The sequence below is a fragment of the Macrobrachium nipponense genome, chromosome 38 (assembly GCF_015104395.2).
Source record: "Macrobrachium nipponense isolate FS-2020 chromosome 38, ASM1510439v2, whole genome shotgun sequence".
NCBI classification, from domain to species: Eukaryota; Metazoa; Arthropoda; class Malacostraca; order Decapoda; family Palaemonidae; genus Macrobrachium; species Macrobrachium nipponense.
In genome coordinates, this window is record NC_061098.1 from 62,073,178 (window position 1) to 62,086,196 (window position 13,019).

At 44.6% G+C, this 13,019-nt stretch overlaps 1 pseudogene; it reads left to right on the forward strand.

Annotated features, from left to right (window-relative positions):
* The window catches only part of LOC135209749 (holocytochrome c-type synthase-like), a 68,309-nt pseudogene that overhangs the window by 41,694 nt on the left and 13,596 nt on the right, over positions 1-13,019 (forward strand).

Genomic DNA, 13,019 nt, shown 5'->3' on the forward strand with positions numbered 1-13,019 from the left:
GGCTCAAAAATAACGGACCTACTTCTTCGTAGAATAGGGTAGCTGGCAACCCAGACATAAAGTTAAGAGACGACGTTCGTAAGCTGCTGGCTGCTGCTGTCACGCTGTGTCTGTCTTCCAGTCCAACGAGCCAGTAACAGATCGGGCGCTGTCATGCGCGGTAGGTTACGTCTCTCTCTCCTGCGGGATTGACTGACTAACCGTATCTCTGTGCTGGCGGTTACGTCTCTCCTGCGGGATTGACTGACTAACTGTAACTCTGCCCTACCAATCACGGACTTAGCCTAAGATTGAGGGGATTTCTTACGTGAATGAATAAACGTTGCATTCGTTTTGCCTTACTATGTTCAACAGAGTTATCTCTTAATCCTTTCGGTGCTCGTTACCGCACGGTATAGAACTACGAGTCTACCGCAACATTGCACTTTTATATGCTCTCCTGCTTAGGCAAAGCGCAGCCTTATTAGGGAAGTAAGCATACTCGGGGAGGGAATGGATGAGCTTGCTGGGGACCATTTTCCTTCCTGAAGAAGTTTGTTTCCCCGAATAGACTGCAATTCAGACCACAGTTTTTTCCTACCGGGAAACTGAAATATTATTCAAGATCTAGGAATGATTCTGAACATCTCTCAGTGCGTTTATCACCTGAGGTGATAGAAAGAAGGTGCCGGACATCTGGATAGGGTTTCAGATGTCCTGGATCTTAATCTGAAAGAAGTAAAAGCGATTCGGTAGTCCCTCCAGTCCTCGTAAACGAGTTTTGGGAACCAGTGGTCCAGATCAACTCTGATATTCCACAGCTCTCTCATATCTTAAGAAGTATCTTCTCTCGGTCCCTGTTCGAGTTTACGAGAAAGCCTATTATAACAACAGGCGTAGAATGTAACGATCCTCTAGAGGTTCGTTACCGGATTGCAAAAGTCCGTACGAATCGTCTCGATCGACGGCAGCAACAACTATTGACTTCCGAGTGGAATTTTCTTTGTTAGAAGTAAAGTTTGAGAGTTGGGAGGGACTTTATTAGGGACGCCCTTTTCATTCGTTACTACTTCGATATGTTGGGGAGACGAAGAGGCTTTTTTCTTCCTTCTCTGCTACCCTTTATTTTCTCGATCCGGGATCGGTACCATTAAACGCCATCCTATGGATATTGAACGGGGTATGGAATTGTTTTAGTCTCTTTTCTCCTTTTTTGAAATACGCTTAGGTAAATTGGTAAAATAAGGAGGCTTTGTATGAGTTCACAGGGGAGCGACAATTGAACGCCGATCGCCCCACCATGTTGGCCTCCAGGATACCCGGATTCACAGAGGTCACATACATTCCTAGTTCACTTTCCAAGGACCTTTTCGAGAGGAGTCGGTTCCTACTCTAAACTCGAAAGGTACCTATAAACCTCCCTCCGCTCTGAGTCTTGATCTACGTTCAGGCTAATCGAGATGTTGACAGGAAATAAGATTACCGTCGTTCCATTTTTCCACGTCTGAAGAAATGGGAAATAAGCTGGCAGTCACAACTATTAAAGAATACGGCAAACTCTGTTGTTGTACGGCCTTTGGGGCTCAGATGGATTTTGCGTCTGTCAAACAATAAACCAAAAGCCCTCCACGAATCTTTTGAAAGTTCTGTGGAATCTCGAAACCTCGCTCACCATCTACCCTTTTTATGTCTCACCTGTTTTCTCGGAGTAACGGACACCTCGTGCGAGATCAGGCGGACCATATAGTGCCCAGCCTGAGTTTCTTGATTGACGAAGTCGGTTGCGTTTATACACCCCTCCGAATGATCGTGTAACATGAGAACCCAGGTTGGGAGACTAGGTCAGGCATTTTTTCTTCCTTCGGGAACTGAATCGCCTTTTGTGCCCTCCTCGCTCCTTTCTACCTGGCACCAAAGAAGCTCGAGTCAGGGAGTTGATTCGCTGGACGACGTTGGGTTTGGCGTTGATTACCCCCCCAACCCCAAGGTTTGCTTAGATGAATCGCCCAGGCAAGTCCAGGGACACTCAATCCTTCAGCGAAGAATAGTGCCTTTATGGTCTTCAGGGTACAGCCTTGCTGTCCTTGATGATTCAGTTTTCTGACTGGTCAATGACGTCGGGGCGTCACCTGGACTTTGAGTAACAGAACGGGACTGACTGTGTCATGTCCCAAGATCCGAAGCTTTCAATATGGGGAACTTAGGACGTAGTCTGAAGTTTTTCTTGATGTCAAAGCATTCGAACCTCTACCTACCTGTTAACCTTTCTTTGCATGTGATCAGGAAGGCCTTCTTCAAAACCACCCCTAGATACGACAAAGGAGGGTTAGTGAAGATTTTAAGCCATCGTCAACAAGTTTTGGCTTTAGGAGAACACCAAAGGCGGGTGTGCTCTCTAACCCTTCCGTTGTGGCCTAAGGAATGGTAAACCCGTTTTGTGCCCTTCGGGCCCAGGAGCTTGGAAGGGCAAAGGATGGCACAAAGTTAGTGGGCAGGTGAGCCAGAGAGCGTTCCTGGTGCCCTGGTCGGGTACTCTCAAGTTTTTCTACTAAATAAAACCTCTAAGAAAGTCGAAAGTCAAATCGGGCAATCTGCAGTGTGCCGAAAAAGACCAGACCTTGACCCATTATCGAACGAACACAGCCTGGCTTTTAGTGTTAAGGGAGGGTTCTTTATTTCAAAAAATGCTCCGTTCATTGTGTTTTCTGCACAAAGATTTTGAAATCTTTATTTGTGAAATGCTCAACGAGGTGAGGGCGCGGTGGCCTCGGAAGCATTTAAACAGGAGCATTGGCACTCAGCAACATCCTGAGTACCATGTTTGCTTTAAAGCAACTCGTGGTTCAATTCTCACTCCCGCCCCCCCTGCTTCTCCCCCCCCCCCCCCCCCCAACCCCTTTCCACCCCCACCACCCCCCTCCTTTTTTCTCCCTTCTTTCCCCCACCCCCCCCCCCCCCCACTGCGAGATGGTGAAGATGGCATATGAAATCTGATGCTCGCCCTTAGGGCCATACGTGTCTGCATGACACAATCCTGGGGGGGCAAGAAAGTACCAACTCATCCTCTCCTGTAGAAAAGGGTTAGGTAAGGGAAGGCTCTAATTTAGTTGTTGAGTCGCCGGACAACGGGCGACTTCTTAACTCTTAAGCCTTAGTTTAACACAACCTTGAACTTTGGCTAGGTTTCGTCAGGTGGTGATATAATTATATTTATATATATATAAATCTTTATTTACCTTCCTTAGCCCTTCATGGTATGGTCAATATGGTCTAGTCAACGTCGTGGGTCTCGGCCGCTGTTGACAGACTCATCTGGAGGGTGCACCAGCTATATAGGCTCTCCTACCTCTGCTGGCAACTTCTAGTAGCACCAAAGCAGACTTACGTGGGCAAGTAACCCACGAAGCCAGCTATTGCGAACAGGTGGAACCAAAGATTGTAAATCATCTGCATGACACTTTGTTTCCCAAAATCCTTCGTTATTCTGGTCCCTTCCCCAAAGGTCCAAAGGGGGATTCAAGCTATAATATAATATCTGACAGGTTAAGTTTCATGAAAAACAAAAAGAATTATTGTTATGATACAAAAATTAAAGTTTGTTCTATTACTTACCTGGCATATATATATAATCAAAGTACCCCCCACCATCCCCTCAGGGGACAGTGGAAATAAAAATTATGAATAGAAAAATGGGAATTGGGGGCGGGGCGGGGGTGGGGGGGGGGGGCCGGCGGGGTGTCTTTTTGGTTTTTTGGCTCCTGATACCCGCCTCCCAGCGGCGGGAATGGGTGTACTAACCACCATGGCCGACCACTGCGTTGTGTCGGAAGTTTTTAAAATTCTGTCGGACTTCAGAAAAATACAGCCTTATATAATATCTTGACCAGGTAAAGTTATGAACAAAACTTTATTAGTATCATAAAAATAATATCATTTTTATTCCCACTTCTCATCCCCTTTGATATTAAGGGCACGACAGTATGTTGGTTCATTATTGATATGACAGTTTTGAGCTTGCGCTGATAGGCAGAATTTACCCAAAATAAAATTTCAGAAGTGTTCGCTCTCTGTTTTTCCTTCCTTCGGTTTCATTCTTTTCCTTTGGTGGTTTTGTTTTCTCCTTCAATAAGCCGAACGAGGAGGGGGCCCTGGCGCAAATTGGGATGATTAGGTGAACTTATTCTCAGGGGTCCCTTCTCTGCCCCCTTCAGGATGATGATTTGTTCTTTGTTTTTAATAATCATATTTCTTTTTTCTTCAGGCTAACAGTGAACAGTCTAATAGAACACAGCATTATATGGCGTTGGATATCTCCACTGTGGTTGGTTATTCTAACCCGTCAGGAGTGCAAATGTGGACACTCCAGCCTGGCTGCGGCAACTGTACCTTTGTGTGGTGTGTGTGATGTGTGTGTGTGTTGTGGATCCCCCTGCTGCGCTGGCCTGGTTAGATTGCTACTGTTGTGCTGGCGACCTATCACAGCTTCTACCACCCCCACCTGTGATTCCTGACTACGATCGTGCTGAATCTCAATCATCAATCCTGTTGAAGCAAGGCCCTCTGGAACGAAACGTCATCCTCCCACTGCCCTTCCCTTTCCTTTTCTGTAGCCTAAGGAGGGTTCCCAGGAAAACCCAATCGGCCTACCTTCGGCCGAAGAATAGAAGCGGAATGGGGTTCCCCCCCCACCCCCCACCCGTACCCCCCCCCCCCCCCCCACACCCCCCCCCCCCCCCCCCCCCCCCCCCCACCCCCCACCCCCCCCCTCTCCGGAAGGCAATGGGATCTTCTTGTTCGGCTACTTACCAACCTTCGGGATTGGGAAAAACTGAGTTTGCTGACCTTCTGGGTTTTAGTGCTTTGGGTGGGAACTGTGGCCGAGCGCAAGCTTTGGTTTGCATTCCTGGGCACCAGTCTAGAGGTTCACCTCCAGACGATACTGTGTTGGGCGGCACTTGTTCGCAAAGTGGTTCTTAGTGCTCATGTTTTTGTGATAATTCTGCAGAGGCATCCCGAACTGTTGACTTGAGGGACCTCTCACCAATCCCAGTTGCAGGCACAGGGCAAGAGAAAGGGTGAAAACATTTCACGTTGTTTTGTTCTTCTGCCTGCCAACATTGACTCGCCAGCAACCCACTGAGTGTTTGCCCCAGTTGCTTAGCAGGTTCCCACCATGGTGTCTCAATTCTGAGGATTCAAATACCTGGGAGGAAGTGGGAAAGAGTTCCCTTATAAAGTTTCATATGGGAAACTTGTAAGGCAAGGGAAATGCATCTCTATCTGAGGAGGAGCAGTGGTTCTCTCTGGGGTGGCTCTTCCTTCCCGCCTGGATCCAACATTCGCAATCCTCCTAGGGGTCTTCGGATCTTTGGGAAGCCTCAAAGTAGCAACGTTCTATTGAATCGCCACTCCGATACCAGTTCTTAGATGTCTGCATCAACCTAAAACCACTGGTTATGTGACCTGTTCCTCCTCGACTTCTTCAGCAAGTTAAAGAGAGGACCACTCCTGATGATGTTCTTGCGAGATTCTAGGAAATCTCATGGAGTGCTTGAATCCCCTTGGGAATTGTCTGGCACTTTGCCAGAGTTGCTTGGGTTTTCTTGTGATATCAGACGGCCACTCAGGGCTAGACAAGACCACTCCAAATGATTGCTCTTTACAAGATTCGGGTGTATTGGCCAAAGAGCTGAATTCCTTGGAATTTATGGTGCCCCTCCCAGAGTGCTTGGGTTTCTTGTGATATCCAACGCACTCAGGTTAGACAAGGACCACTCCCAATGCTATTTTTGTTCTTATGAGATTCGGGAACTCTTGCTGTAGTGCTTGAAATTAAATTTGTTTGAAATTTCTGGTGCTTGGCTTGATCTCTTTGATTCTTTGGGGAATCATGAGCCATTGGAGGGCGAGACATGGGTGGCCCCCAATGACTGTTTTTGTGGGATTCAGGAGCTTCTCGCTGAGGCGTGGAATTAACTTGGCGTACTTATGGCAACGTTGCCAAAAACGACTCAATATTCTTGGGAATTTCCGACCAACTCGGGTGAGACAAGGATACTCCTTGGATTGTTCTTACGAGAGTCGGGCGTCTTGCTAAAGCGGGCTTGATTTCATCAGTAGTTCTGGGTACTTGCTGAGTGCTGAGGATTCTATGTGGAATCATGATGTCGCTCGTAAGGGCGAGAGAAGTCTCATGGGGTGGAGTTTGCCTTACCAGTCTGGTGGGGTGGGCCATTGAAGAAGTGGCTGAGACACTTAGTTGGTTTGTTCAAACCACTGCCTGCCAAAACTTTTTTAAGTTTTTTAAGGCGTCGTACAGACTTCATCCCTTTGTGTTCTTAGACCCTGTAGGGGTCCGACGTAGCAATGTAGGAACAGCAGACGCGAGAATCCTTCTTTGTACTTCTTTCTTCTTAAAGGGGCTTTCAGCCCTCGATTGGTAGACTAGGTGAATGTGGGAGGAAGCAATAGTTCCTTAGTTGATAATTATATCTCTCATATTTTCATTGTTGGTGATCCTGCTGAGTACAACTTGATTTGGGTCAAACCTTGTCTAGGACCGGCTGAATTGAGTTCCCTTTGCTTCTGTCTGAGTGAAACTTTCTTGCTTTCTCAGGTTGGTTTTTGTCATGGCATAAGATTACCCAACCTTTTCATCCGTTGCCAGTTCATCACTTAGGGTTGATGGGTTGCCCTGATTCTTACCCCTCCTCTGTTGGTTCTCTTAGCAAGGACAAGTAGTGTGCTCCTTTTCCCGTTTACCTGGTCGCCGAAACCCTCTCGGTGAGAATTCCAATGAGTTTGGTTCCTCACTTTCAGGAATTTGGCTTACAAAGGTTTGGTGTTTCAACGATCAATCCTCCTCGATCATCTCGTCACACATTCAAATAGTTCTAGGAAAGGTTATCCTCATCCTTCGTTTGGTCGGTCATTCTTCTGCCGCCTCCTACCCTTCTCCCTAAGAATTCATTCGGTTAGGTAAGAAGAAGAAGAAGGTTAGGCCTCTCTTGCCCCCTAAGAAGCCTGGCTATGGGACTCTTCGAAGGGTCTTGCCTCCTTAAACATAGGAAGCAAGTTGGATCCCTCTGTAAGCTTCCTGAACCTGGGAAAATTGGTTTACGCATTTTGGGGGCCATAGGAATGCAGACTTTATGGTTCCAGGCCTACCCCAACTGGGTCCACGGATTCCCCCTCCAGAACTATTGCTCCATTGGGGTTTCATTCGTTGAGACACACTGGAATTGTTCAAACCTCAGTGAAGGATTTTGCATCCAACCAAACGTCGGTGCCGGAGAGACAGCTCATGTCCCGATTCTGGCAACAGGGCAGAAGCTTCATGGTGTCATACCAGTGCCTCGCCCCTGCTTGTAACACTAGCATTAGTGTTGCTATAGGCTCAATGAAGATGTATCCATTTCTCAACTCTCACCTCGTTGTCGCTCACTCAAAACGAACCAGTTCGGGGTGGAAGGTGAATTTACTCTTGCGAGTGAGAAGAACCTTTGCCTTCTCCTCCCAGGGAGCGTTTTTCGCCAAGGTTGGAAGAGACGCTTTCTAAGACAGTTGCATTGCCACTTTGCTGGAAGCTGATGATTGTGCAAAAAACAAATTGCTCCATCCTGCTGGTTCTGCTGGTTCCTCTTACTTTATTCACCCTCTTCTGGTTCCTCTACTCCGAAGTTACAATGGGAAGGGAGAGGTGAATAAAAGGAACTTCAAAGAAGAATTTCTCCCCACAGTTTGTTTTGTGCGGAGAGGCCTGGTTGTTCCCTGGTTCAGTCTTAGGATCTCGCCACACGTATGCCCAAGCTGTTAATAGATGGGTAATCAACTCAGGAAGTTATTCAGGACTTCCAAAAACTCCAGGGAGTTACCCATTTTCTTGGAGAACAATCAATGTTGGCTAAGAGCTAGCTGTTTCGTCATGTCCCATATTGTCACCAATAAGGCCGCCCCCACTTCAAGACAAGCTTTGTCTTCACTCTCTTTCTTATTACCGAGAATTGAAGGTGGTCTGCTACCAGTCCTTATTCCTTTTACCTCTTCAAAGGATGAGAAAAGGAATTTTGCCCTCGGTGGCTCGATCAACAGGAACCTTTGAAGTATAACATGGTAATATGATCGCCCCAACCCCAACAACATGCATCTATTAAATCAGAGGTTACCGGACTGAGTTAATAGGCACATACCTGTCGCAACAGGATTATCTTCGGTGGTTGTGAACTGATACGAAATAAGTACCTCCTCATAATGTTATCCTTGAAACTCAGGGAAAACCTGAGAGTTTACAGGTTTGATTTCAGAGGACACCCAGTTGGTCATTGTTAATCAAAAACAACCAAACAGGAGTGGCATTATTTCCGAACAAGCAGGGTTTTCATTCCCTCCTGTTTCAGTTCAAATAACAGGTGCTCAAGTGTAAACTGTAGTGCACTCAATAGCGTTTATAATACGTGAACACATTCTTCCAATAGTTTGGAAATGTGAGGGTTAATTTAACTGCTAATAATATAATAACAACTTCTTTGGTCCAGCAATAGTGTCGTTTCTCCCTCGTAAGGGAGGGTTAACTACTGATATGAAAACCTCTGTCCGGGTGCATCACAGACATAAGGTCTCGGGTGGTATTGATTCCGTTTAAAGCTCCTGTAAACCTTGTTTGTGCTGCACATGCCATTGGGTGAGAATCAATTCCAGACAGAGTGTCCGATAGGTTCATTATAATCTTTCTGTCTTATCCCCATGGTTAGAATAGAAGTCTGTAATGTCTTCTGCTCCCATTGCCAGCTTGAACACATGGGCCTAGGTGACAATGACTCAGAATCCAACTCACTTCACTTCATTCAATGGACTCAGGAATAGACAAACTCGACAGTTTTTGTCTTCTATATGCATTTTTCTAATTCGCTAAGGTGTTCAACCAATATTTGTTCACGCTGCGTTGGAAATGGAATGGACAGAAAATTTAATTTCAAACCTAGTTGCCTGACCTACTAACTCTTCTTCCAAGGGTTAAGAGAAGAAGGGGGGTTCCTTCCTGAATCAACTTTCAGTCAAGAACGCGGGTTTCGTCAGGCAGTACAATCCCATTTTGTTTGTTAATGGCTGAAAGAATTCCAGCCTTCATGCAAGACAAGGCGTTCTTGCCGAGCAGCCACTGATGAAAATAGGCTGCAAAACTAACTTTTCAGTCCCTGTGAACATTTCATGGGAATTAGAGCTGTCTTCACCTGATTGGTATGTCATTGATGGGACTTTTTCTTCCTGCTCAGAATGGGCGATTAGTTAACTTCTCTCTGCAGTCAAATGGTGAAAGATGTAGAGCCCAACATTCTCCCTCAGTCTTTTCAATAAGTAAAGTAGTGTGTATCTTCTGAGTTGAGATTCAACTATGATGAAAAAACTTCCTTGGCTTGCCACCCACAGACCACCTCAGGCCTTCTGGATGGCATTTTACTTTTGGGTTTAGGATCCACAAGCCCTTGCAAAAATCATCAGACCAGAGTTTTTGTTTTTCAAAGACTGCATCTCTCCAGCATTGGCAAAAGGAGGATAGATTGATTTGTGTCATGGGATCATCTTCAAATCATCCATTCCAAAAATTCAAAAAAGGTATCATGTTTCCTCGACTCCGTCTCGGATGTCGCAAACATTTGGCATTCGGTTGGCTGAGATTGAAAGACCTTCATGAACCCCACTTGCCACCTTTTGACTTTGGTATTTGAATGATCCAGATTCAAGTTCATTACTTCCCTGTCCTATCGGCCTCTTTGCTGTAACTTGCGGAAAAAAAGGAAAATCTCAACAACCCTTAACTGAATTGAATAATAACCTTTCTTCAGTACTGATTTCTTGCCAAGGAAAAGAAGTGCTCAAGGACTCGTCTTTCTTTCTTGGCCTTGTACTAGATCGGGAGGTGAGGTATTTGCAGCTGGCGAACGAACGGTCACCTGTATGCTTCCTTGGAGAATGCACGGTATCAGGGTGGCTTGTCCTTTCCTTTAATTCCAAAGAATATATTGGATGGTAAGATAGAAATAAGGTCTCATCGAAAACCACATTGTGTTCCTTGCTACCTTATCGGGTTTTTTGCCCACAAGTAATTGGAAATCTTTTTTCTTTTTTTCTTGATTTGGTTTAGGTAGGCTTGCAAGTCAAAAGTTCTTCTTTTCTTACCCAAAGCTCCTTTTAAGAGGACAAGTTGCATCTTGCCAAAGGGTCGTGTGGTTCTAGGATAGTGATGAAGGGATTCAAGAATGACTGGCTTCTCCATCCTCCTCCATACCTTGTCCTTGCTCCACTTGCTCTTCCTTCATGGTTGAGAATAGGACTGGAACCTACACTTGGACTGGAGTTGGTGCCTGATCGTGCTAAGTCTATACATGTCGAGCTTCCTTTCTTATTTTTATCCATTAGAGTCATGGAAACCAATCCCACTTTCCTCCTCTTAGCAAGGGAAGGGAAGAAAGGCAAACCCCACCCCTTTCCAGTTCCTTCCTTGACCTTGGATGGCCTTCCGATCTCTTTAATATTCCTTCCCTGCCTTTTTCGATGAGTATGCTTCCTCATTTAATTTTGAAAAAGGGACCCAGAAAAGGTCTGACGTTGATCTTGTTATTGTCTTGATACTTGCTAAATCAATTTGTCAAGAGACAGGGCACATCCTCCTCACTCTTCGACCAGGCGTCGCCTCAGTGTGCTTGAAACTCCAGTAGGTTCTATGAGACCTACCCCCCCCCCCCCCCCCCCCCCCCCCCCCCCCCCCCCCCCCCCCCCCCCCCCCCCCCCCCCCCCCCCCCCCCCCCCCCCCTCAGATTCCTCCCTCCAATTAAAAGGTGAGGTCTTTCCTAGTTGTTAAAGGATCGAGGGTTTGTATATTCGTGTAGGAAACAAAAGATCACAATTTTTTTAAAGTAAATGGAATTTTTATCCATAAACTATACAAACCTGAGGTCCTTTCACACTAATGCTCACCTCATGCAACCCCTCAATCTCGAAACCTGGCCTAAAGACTAAGGGAATGGTAAATGTTTAATCCAGGCAGGTTGGGTCTTCTCCTCCTCCCGGTTGCAGTAAAGTTACTGACCTAATCAGCCGTTGGTTCAAGGAGTTGTTAATGGCTGTGTTCCAACGTTTGCAATGAGCAAATTCCCAACTTGTAAATAGGGACCCTCAGGTTTGTAGCTTAGGAAAAAAGTACAAATTTACTTCAAAAATTAAATTGTGATTTTTCTAATTTTTCTTTTAATGTCCTTTCCGTCTTTGGAAGGTTACGAAATATCAAGATGTCCTTATTCCTTTGCTGCTTGCTGCTTAGCCATTTCTTGGGTTCCTCCCAGGAACCATTATTCTTAGGTTCTGAATTCCAGTGAAAGGACCTGGGTTGGTTAATAAGGGACTTCCGTTTGTGTGTGACGCAGGCTTTTTAGGCTGGGAGTGCTAGAGGAATTAGGAATATTCTTATCCTCAGACTTTCCTATAAGAAGAAAAAAAGACAACATCAAGAAGATTAGAAAAAAGATTAATTTTAAGCTGAATGGCATTATAACAGCAATCAAATTCAATAAAGATGCTCAAAATGAAGGTAAACTACCAGGAAATTATTCATCATTAAATTAATTAAAAATTAAAAAAATGACTTATTTCCAGCTAACCTTTCTCTTTGCATAGAAGTTTCTATATTGTTTCATGATTACTGACTTTTCTTAATGCTAACTCAAATTTGGCTATTTTAAAATGCCAAATTAGAGGCTCATGTAAAAATAGGTGGTATTGTGAAATTCGGGGTATGATTATTACAAAATGCAGTACACATTGGATCTTAAGCCATACTAGACAAAAATTACATTAAATGACTCTTTCTGGTTAGCTTACCTAAGTTGATAATAGTCTGATGCCACAGCATTGGGTCCTTCGGTGATGAAATTCTGGATTGGCTAAACTGGCTCAGCTGCTGATACCCTGGTTGGGTGGATGCCCTCAAGATCAGAGGGGATGGATCCTAAACGCATTGGACGCTTGCAGAAGTCGCCTCAGACCGTTTTTATTAGCTAGTGATAGCTTTTGGTCATTAGCTAGTTTGCTGTTGTGTCGATGTTATGCCGATGCGTACCAACTGAACAAAGACACCCCAGATCAAGAAACACCAGATTACAACCAGGCAAAATAACTCACACAAACATCAACCTTAGCAAATGATTAATTCGGCAAGTAATTGACGTCAATGGACACCGCCTCCTCCAACCAATCAAGAATCCTGCAACGGGAGAGGCGCCCTTCCCTATGACGGTCTGAGTGGACTTTTGGCAGCAATTACCCCATAGGACCCACCATTGTGATCTCTTAGGCATCTGCCAAAACAGGGGATCAGCAGCTGAGGCCAGGTTAGTCAATCATAAGAATTTGTTGCTAAGGACTCCTGAGAGGAGAGAGAGAGAGACGAGAGAGTGAATTCAGAGCATCTCATTTATTACCTTTAGTCGATTAGGCTTACTGCATTTTGTATAATATATTCAAATTGACAAATACCACTTTTTTTTTTACATGAATCCCACATTTAATAGCCAATTTGAGTACAGGAGAAAAGTCAGTAACAAGAAGAATAGCCATTATTTTCAATAAAACCTGTATTAAGGAAGGTCTTCTTCCAGCATATTATTATTATTCATTATTATTCAGAAAATAAAACCTTATACATATAGGACAAGCCTACCAGTGCCATTGACTTGAAATTCAAGCTTCCAAAGAGTATGGTATTCATTTAAAATAAGTACATAAGATAATAGGAAATGCAGAAAAAAGAGATCAGTTATTAGAAAAAAAGATAAATTAAGAGGTAAATACAGTGGATAAAAACATAAGATATTGAAATATAAAGTGATTGCTTTATGGTAGTAATGCCTGCAATATTGCTATGAATTTATCAGTTTTTGTGTTTTTTTCTTATTTTACTTTTGTTAGTTGATTTGGATTATATAGGTACTGGTGTACCTGCATTGTCATAATGAATAGTATGTTATTTTTTATTCTATGGAAATGTG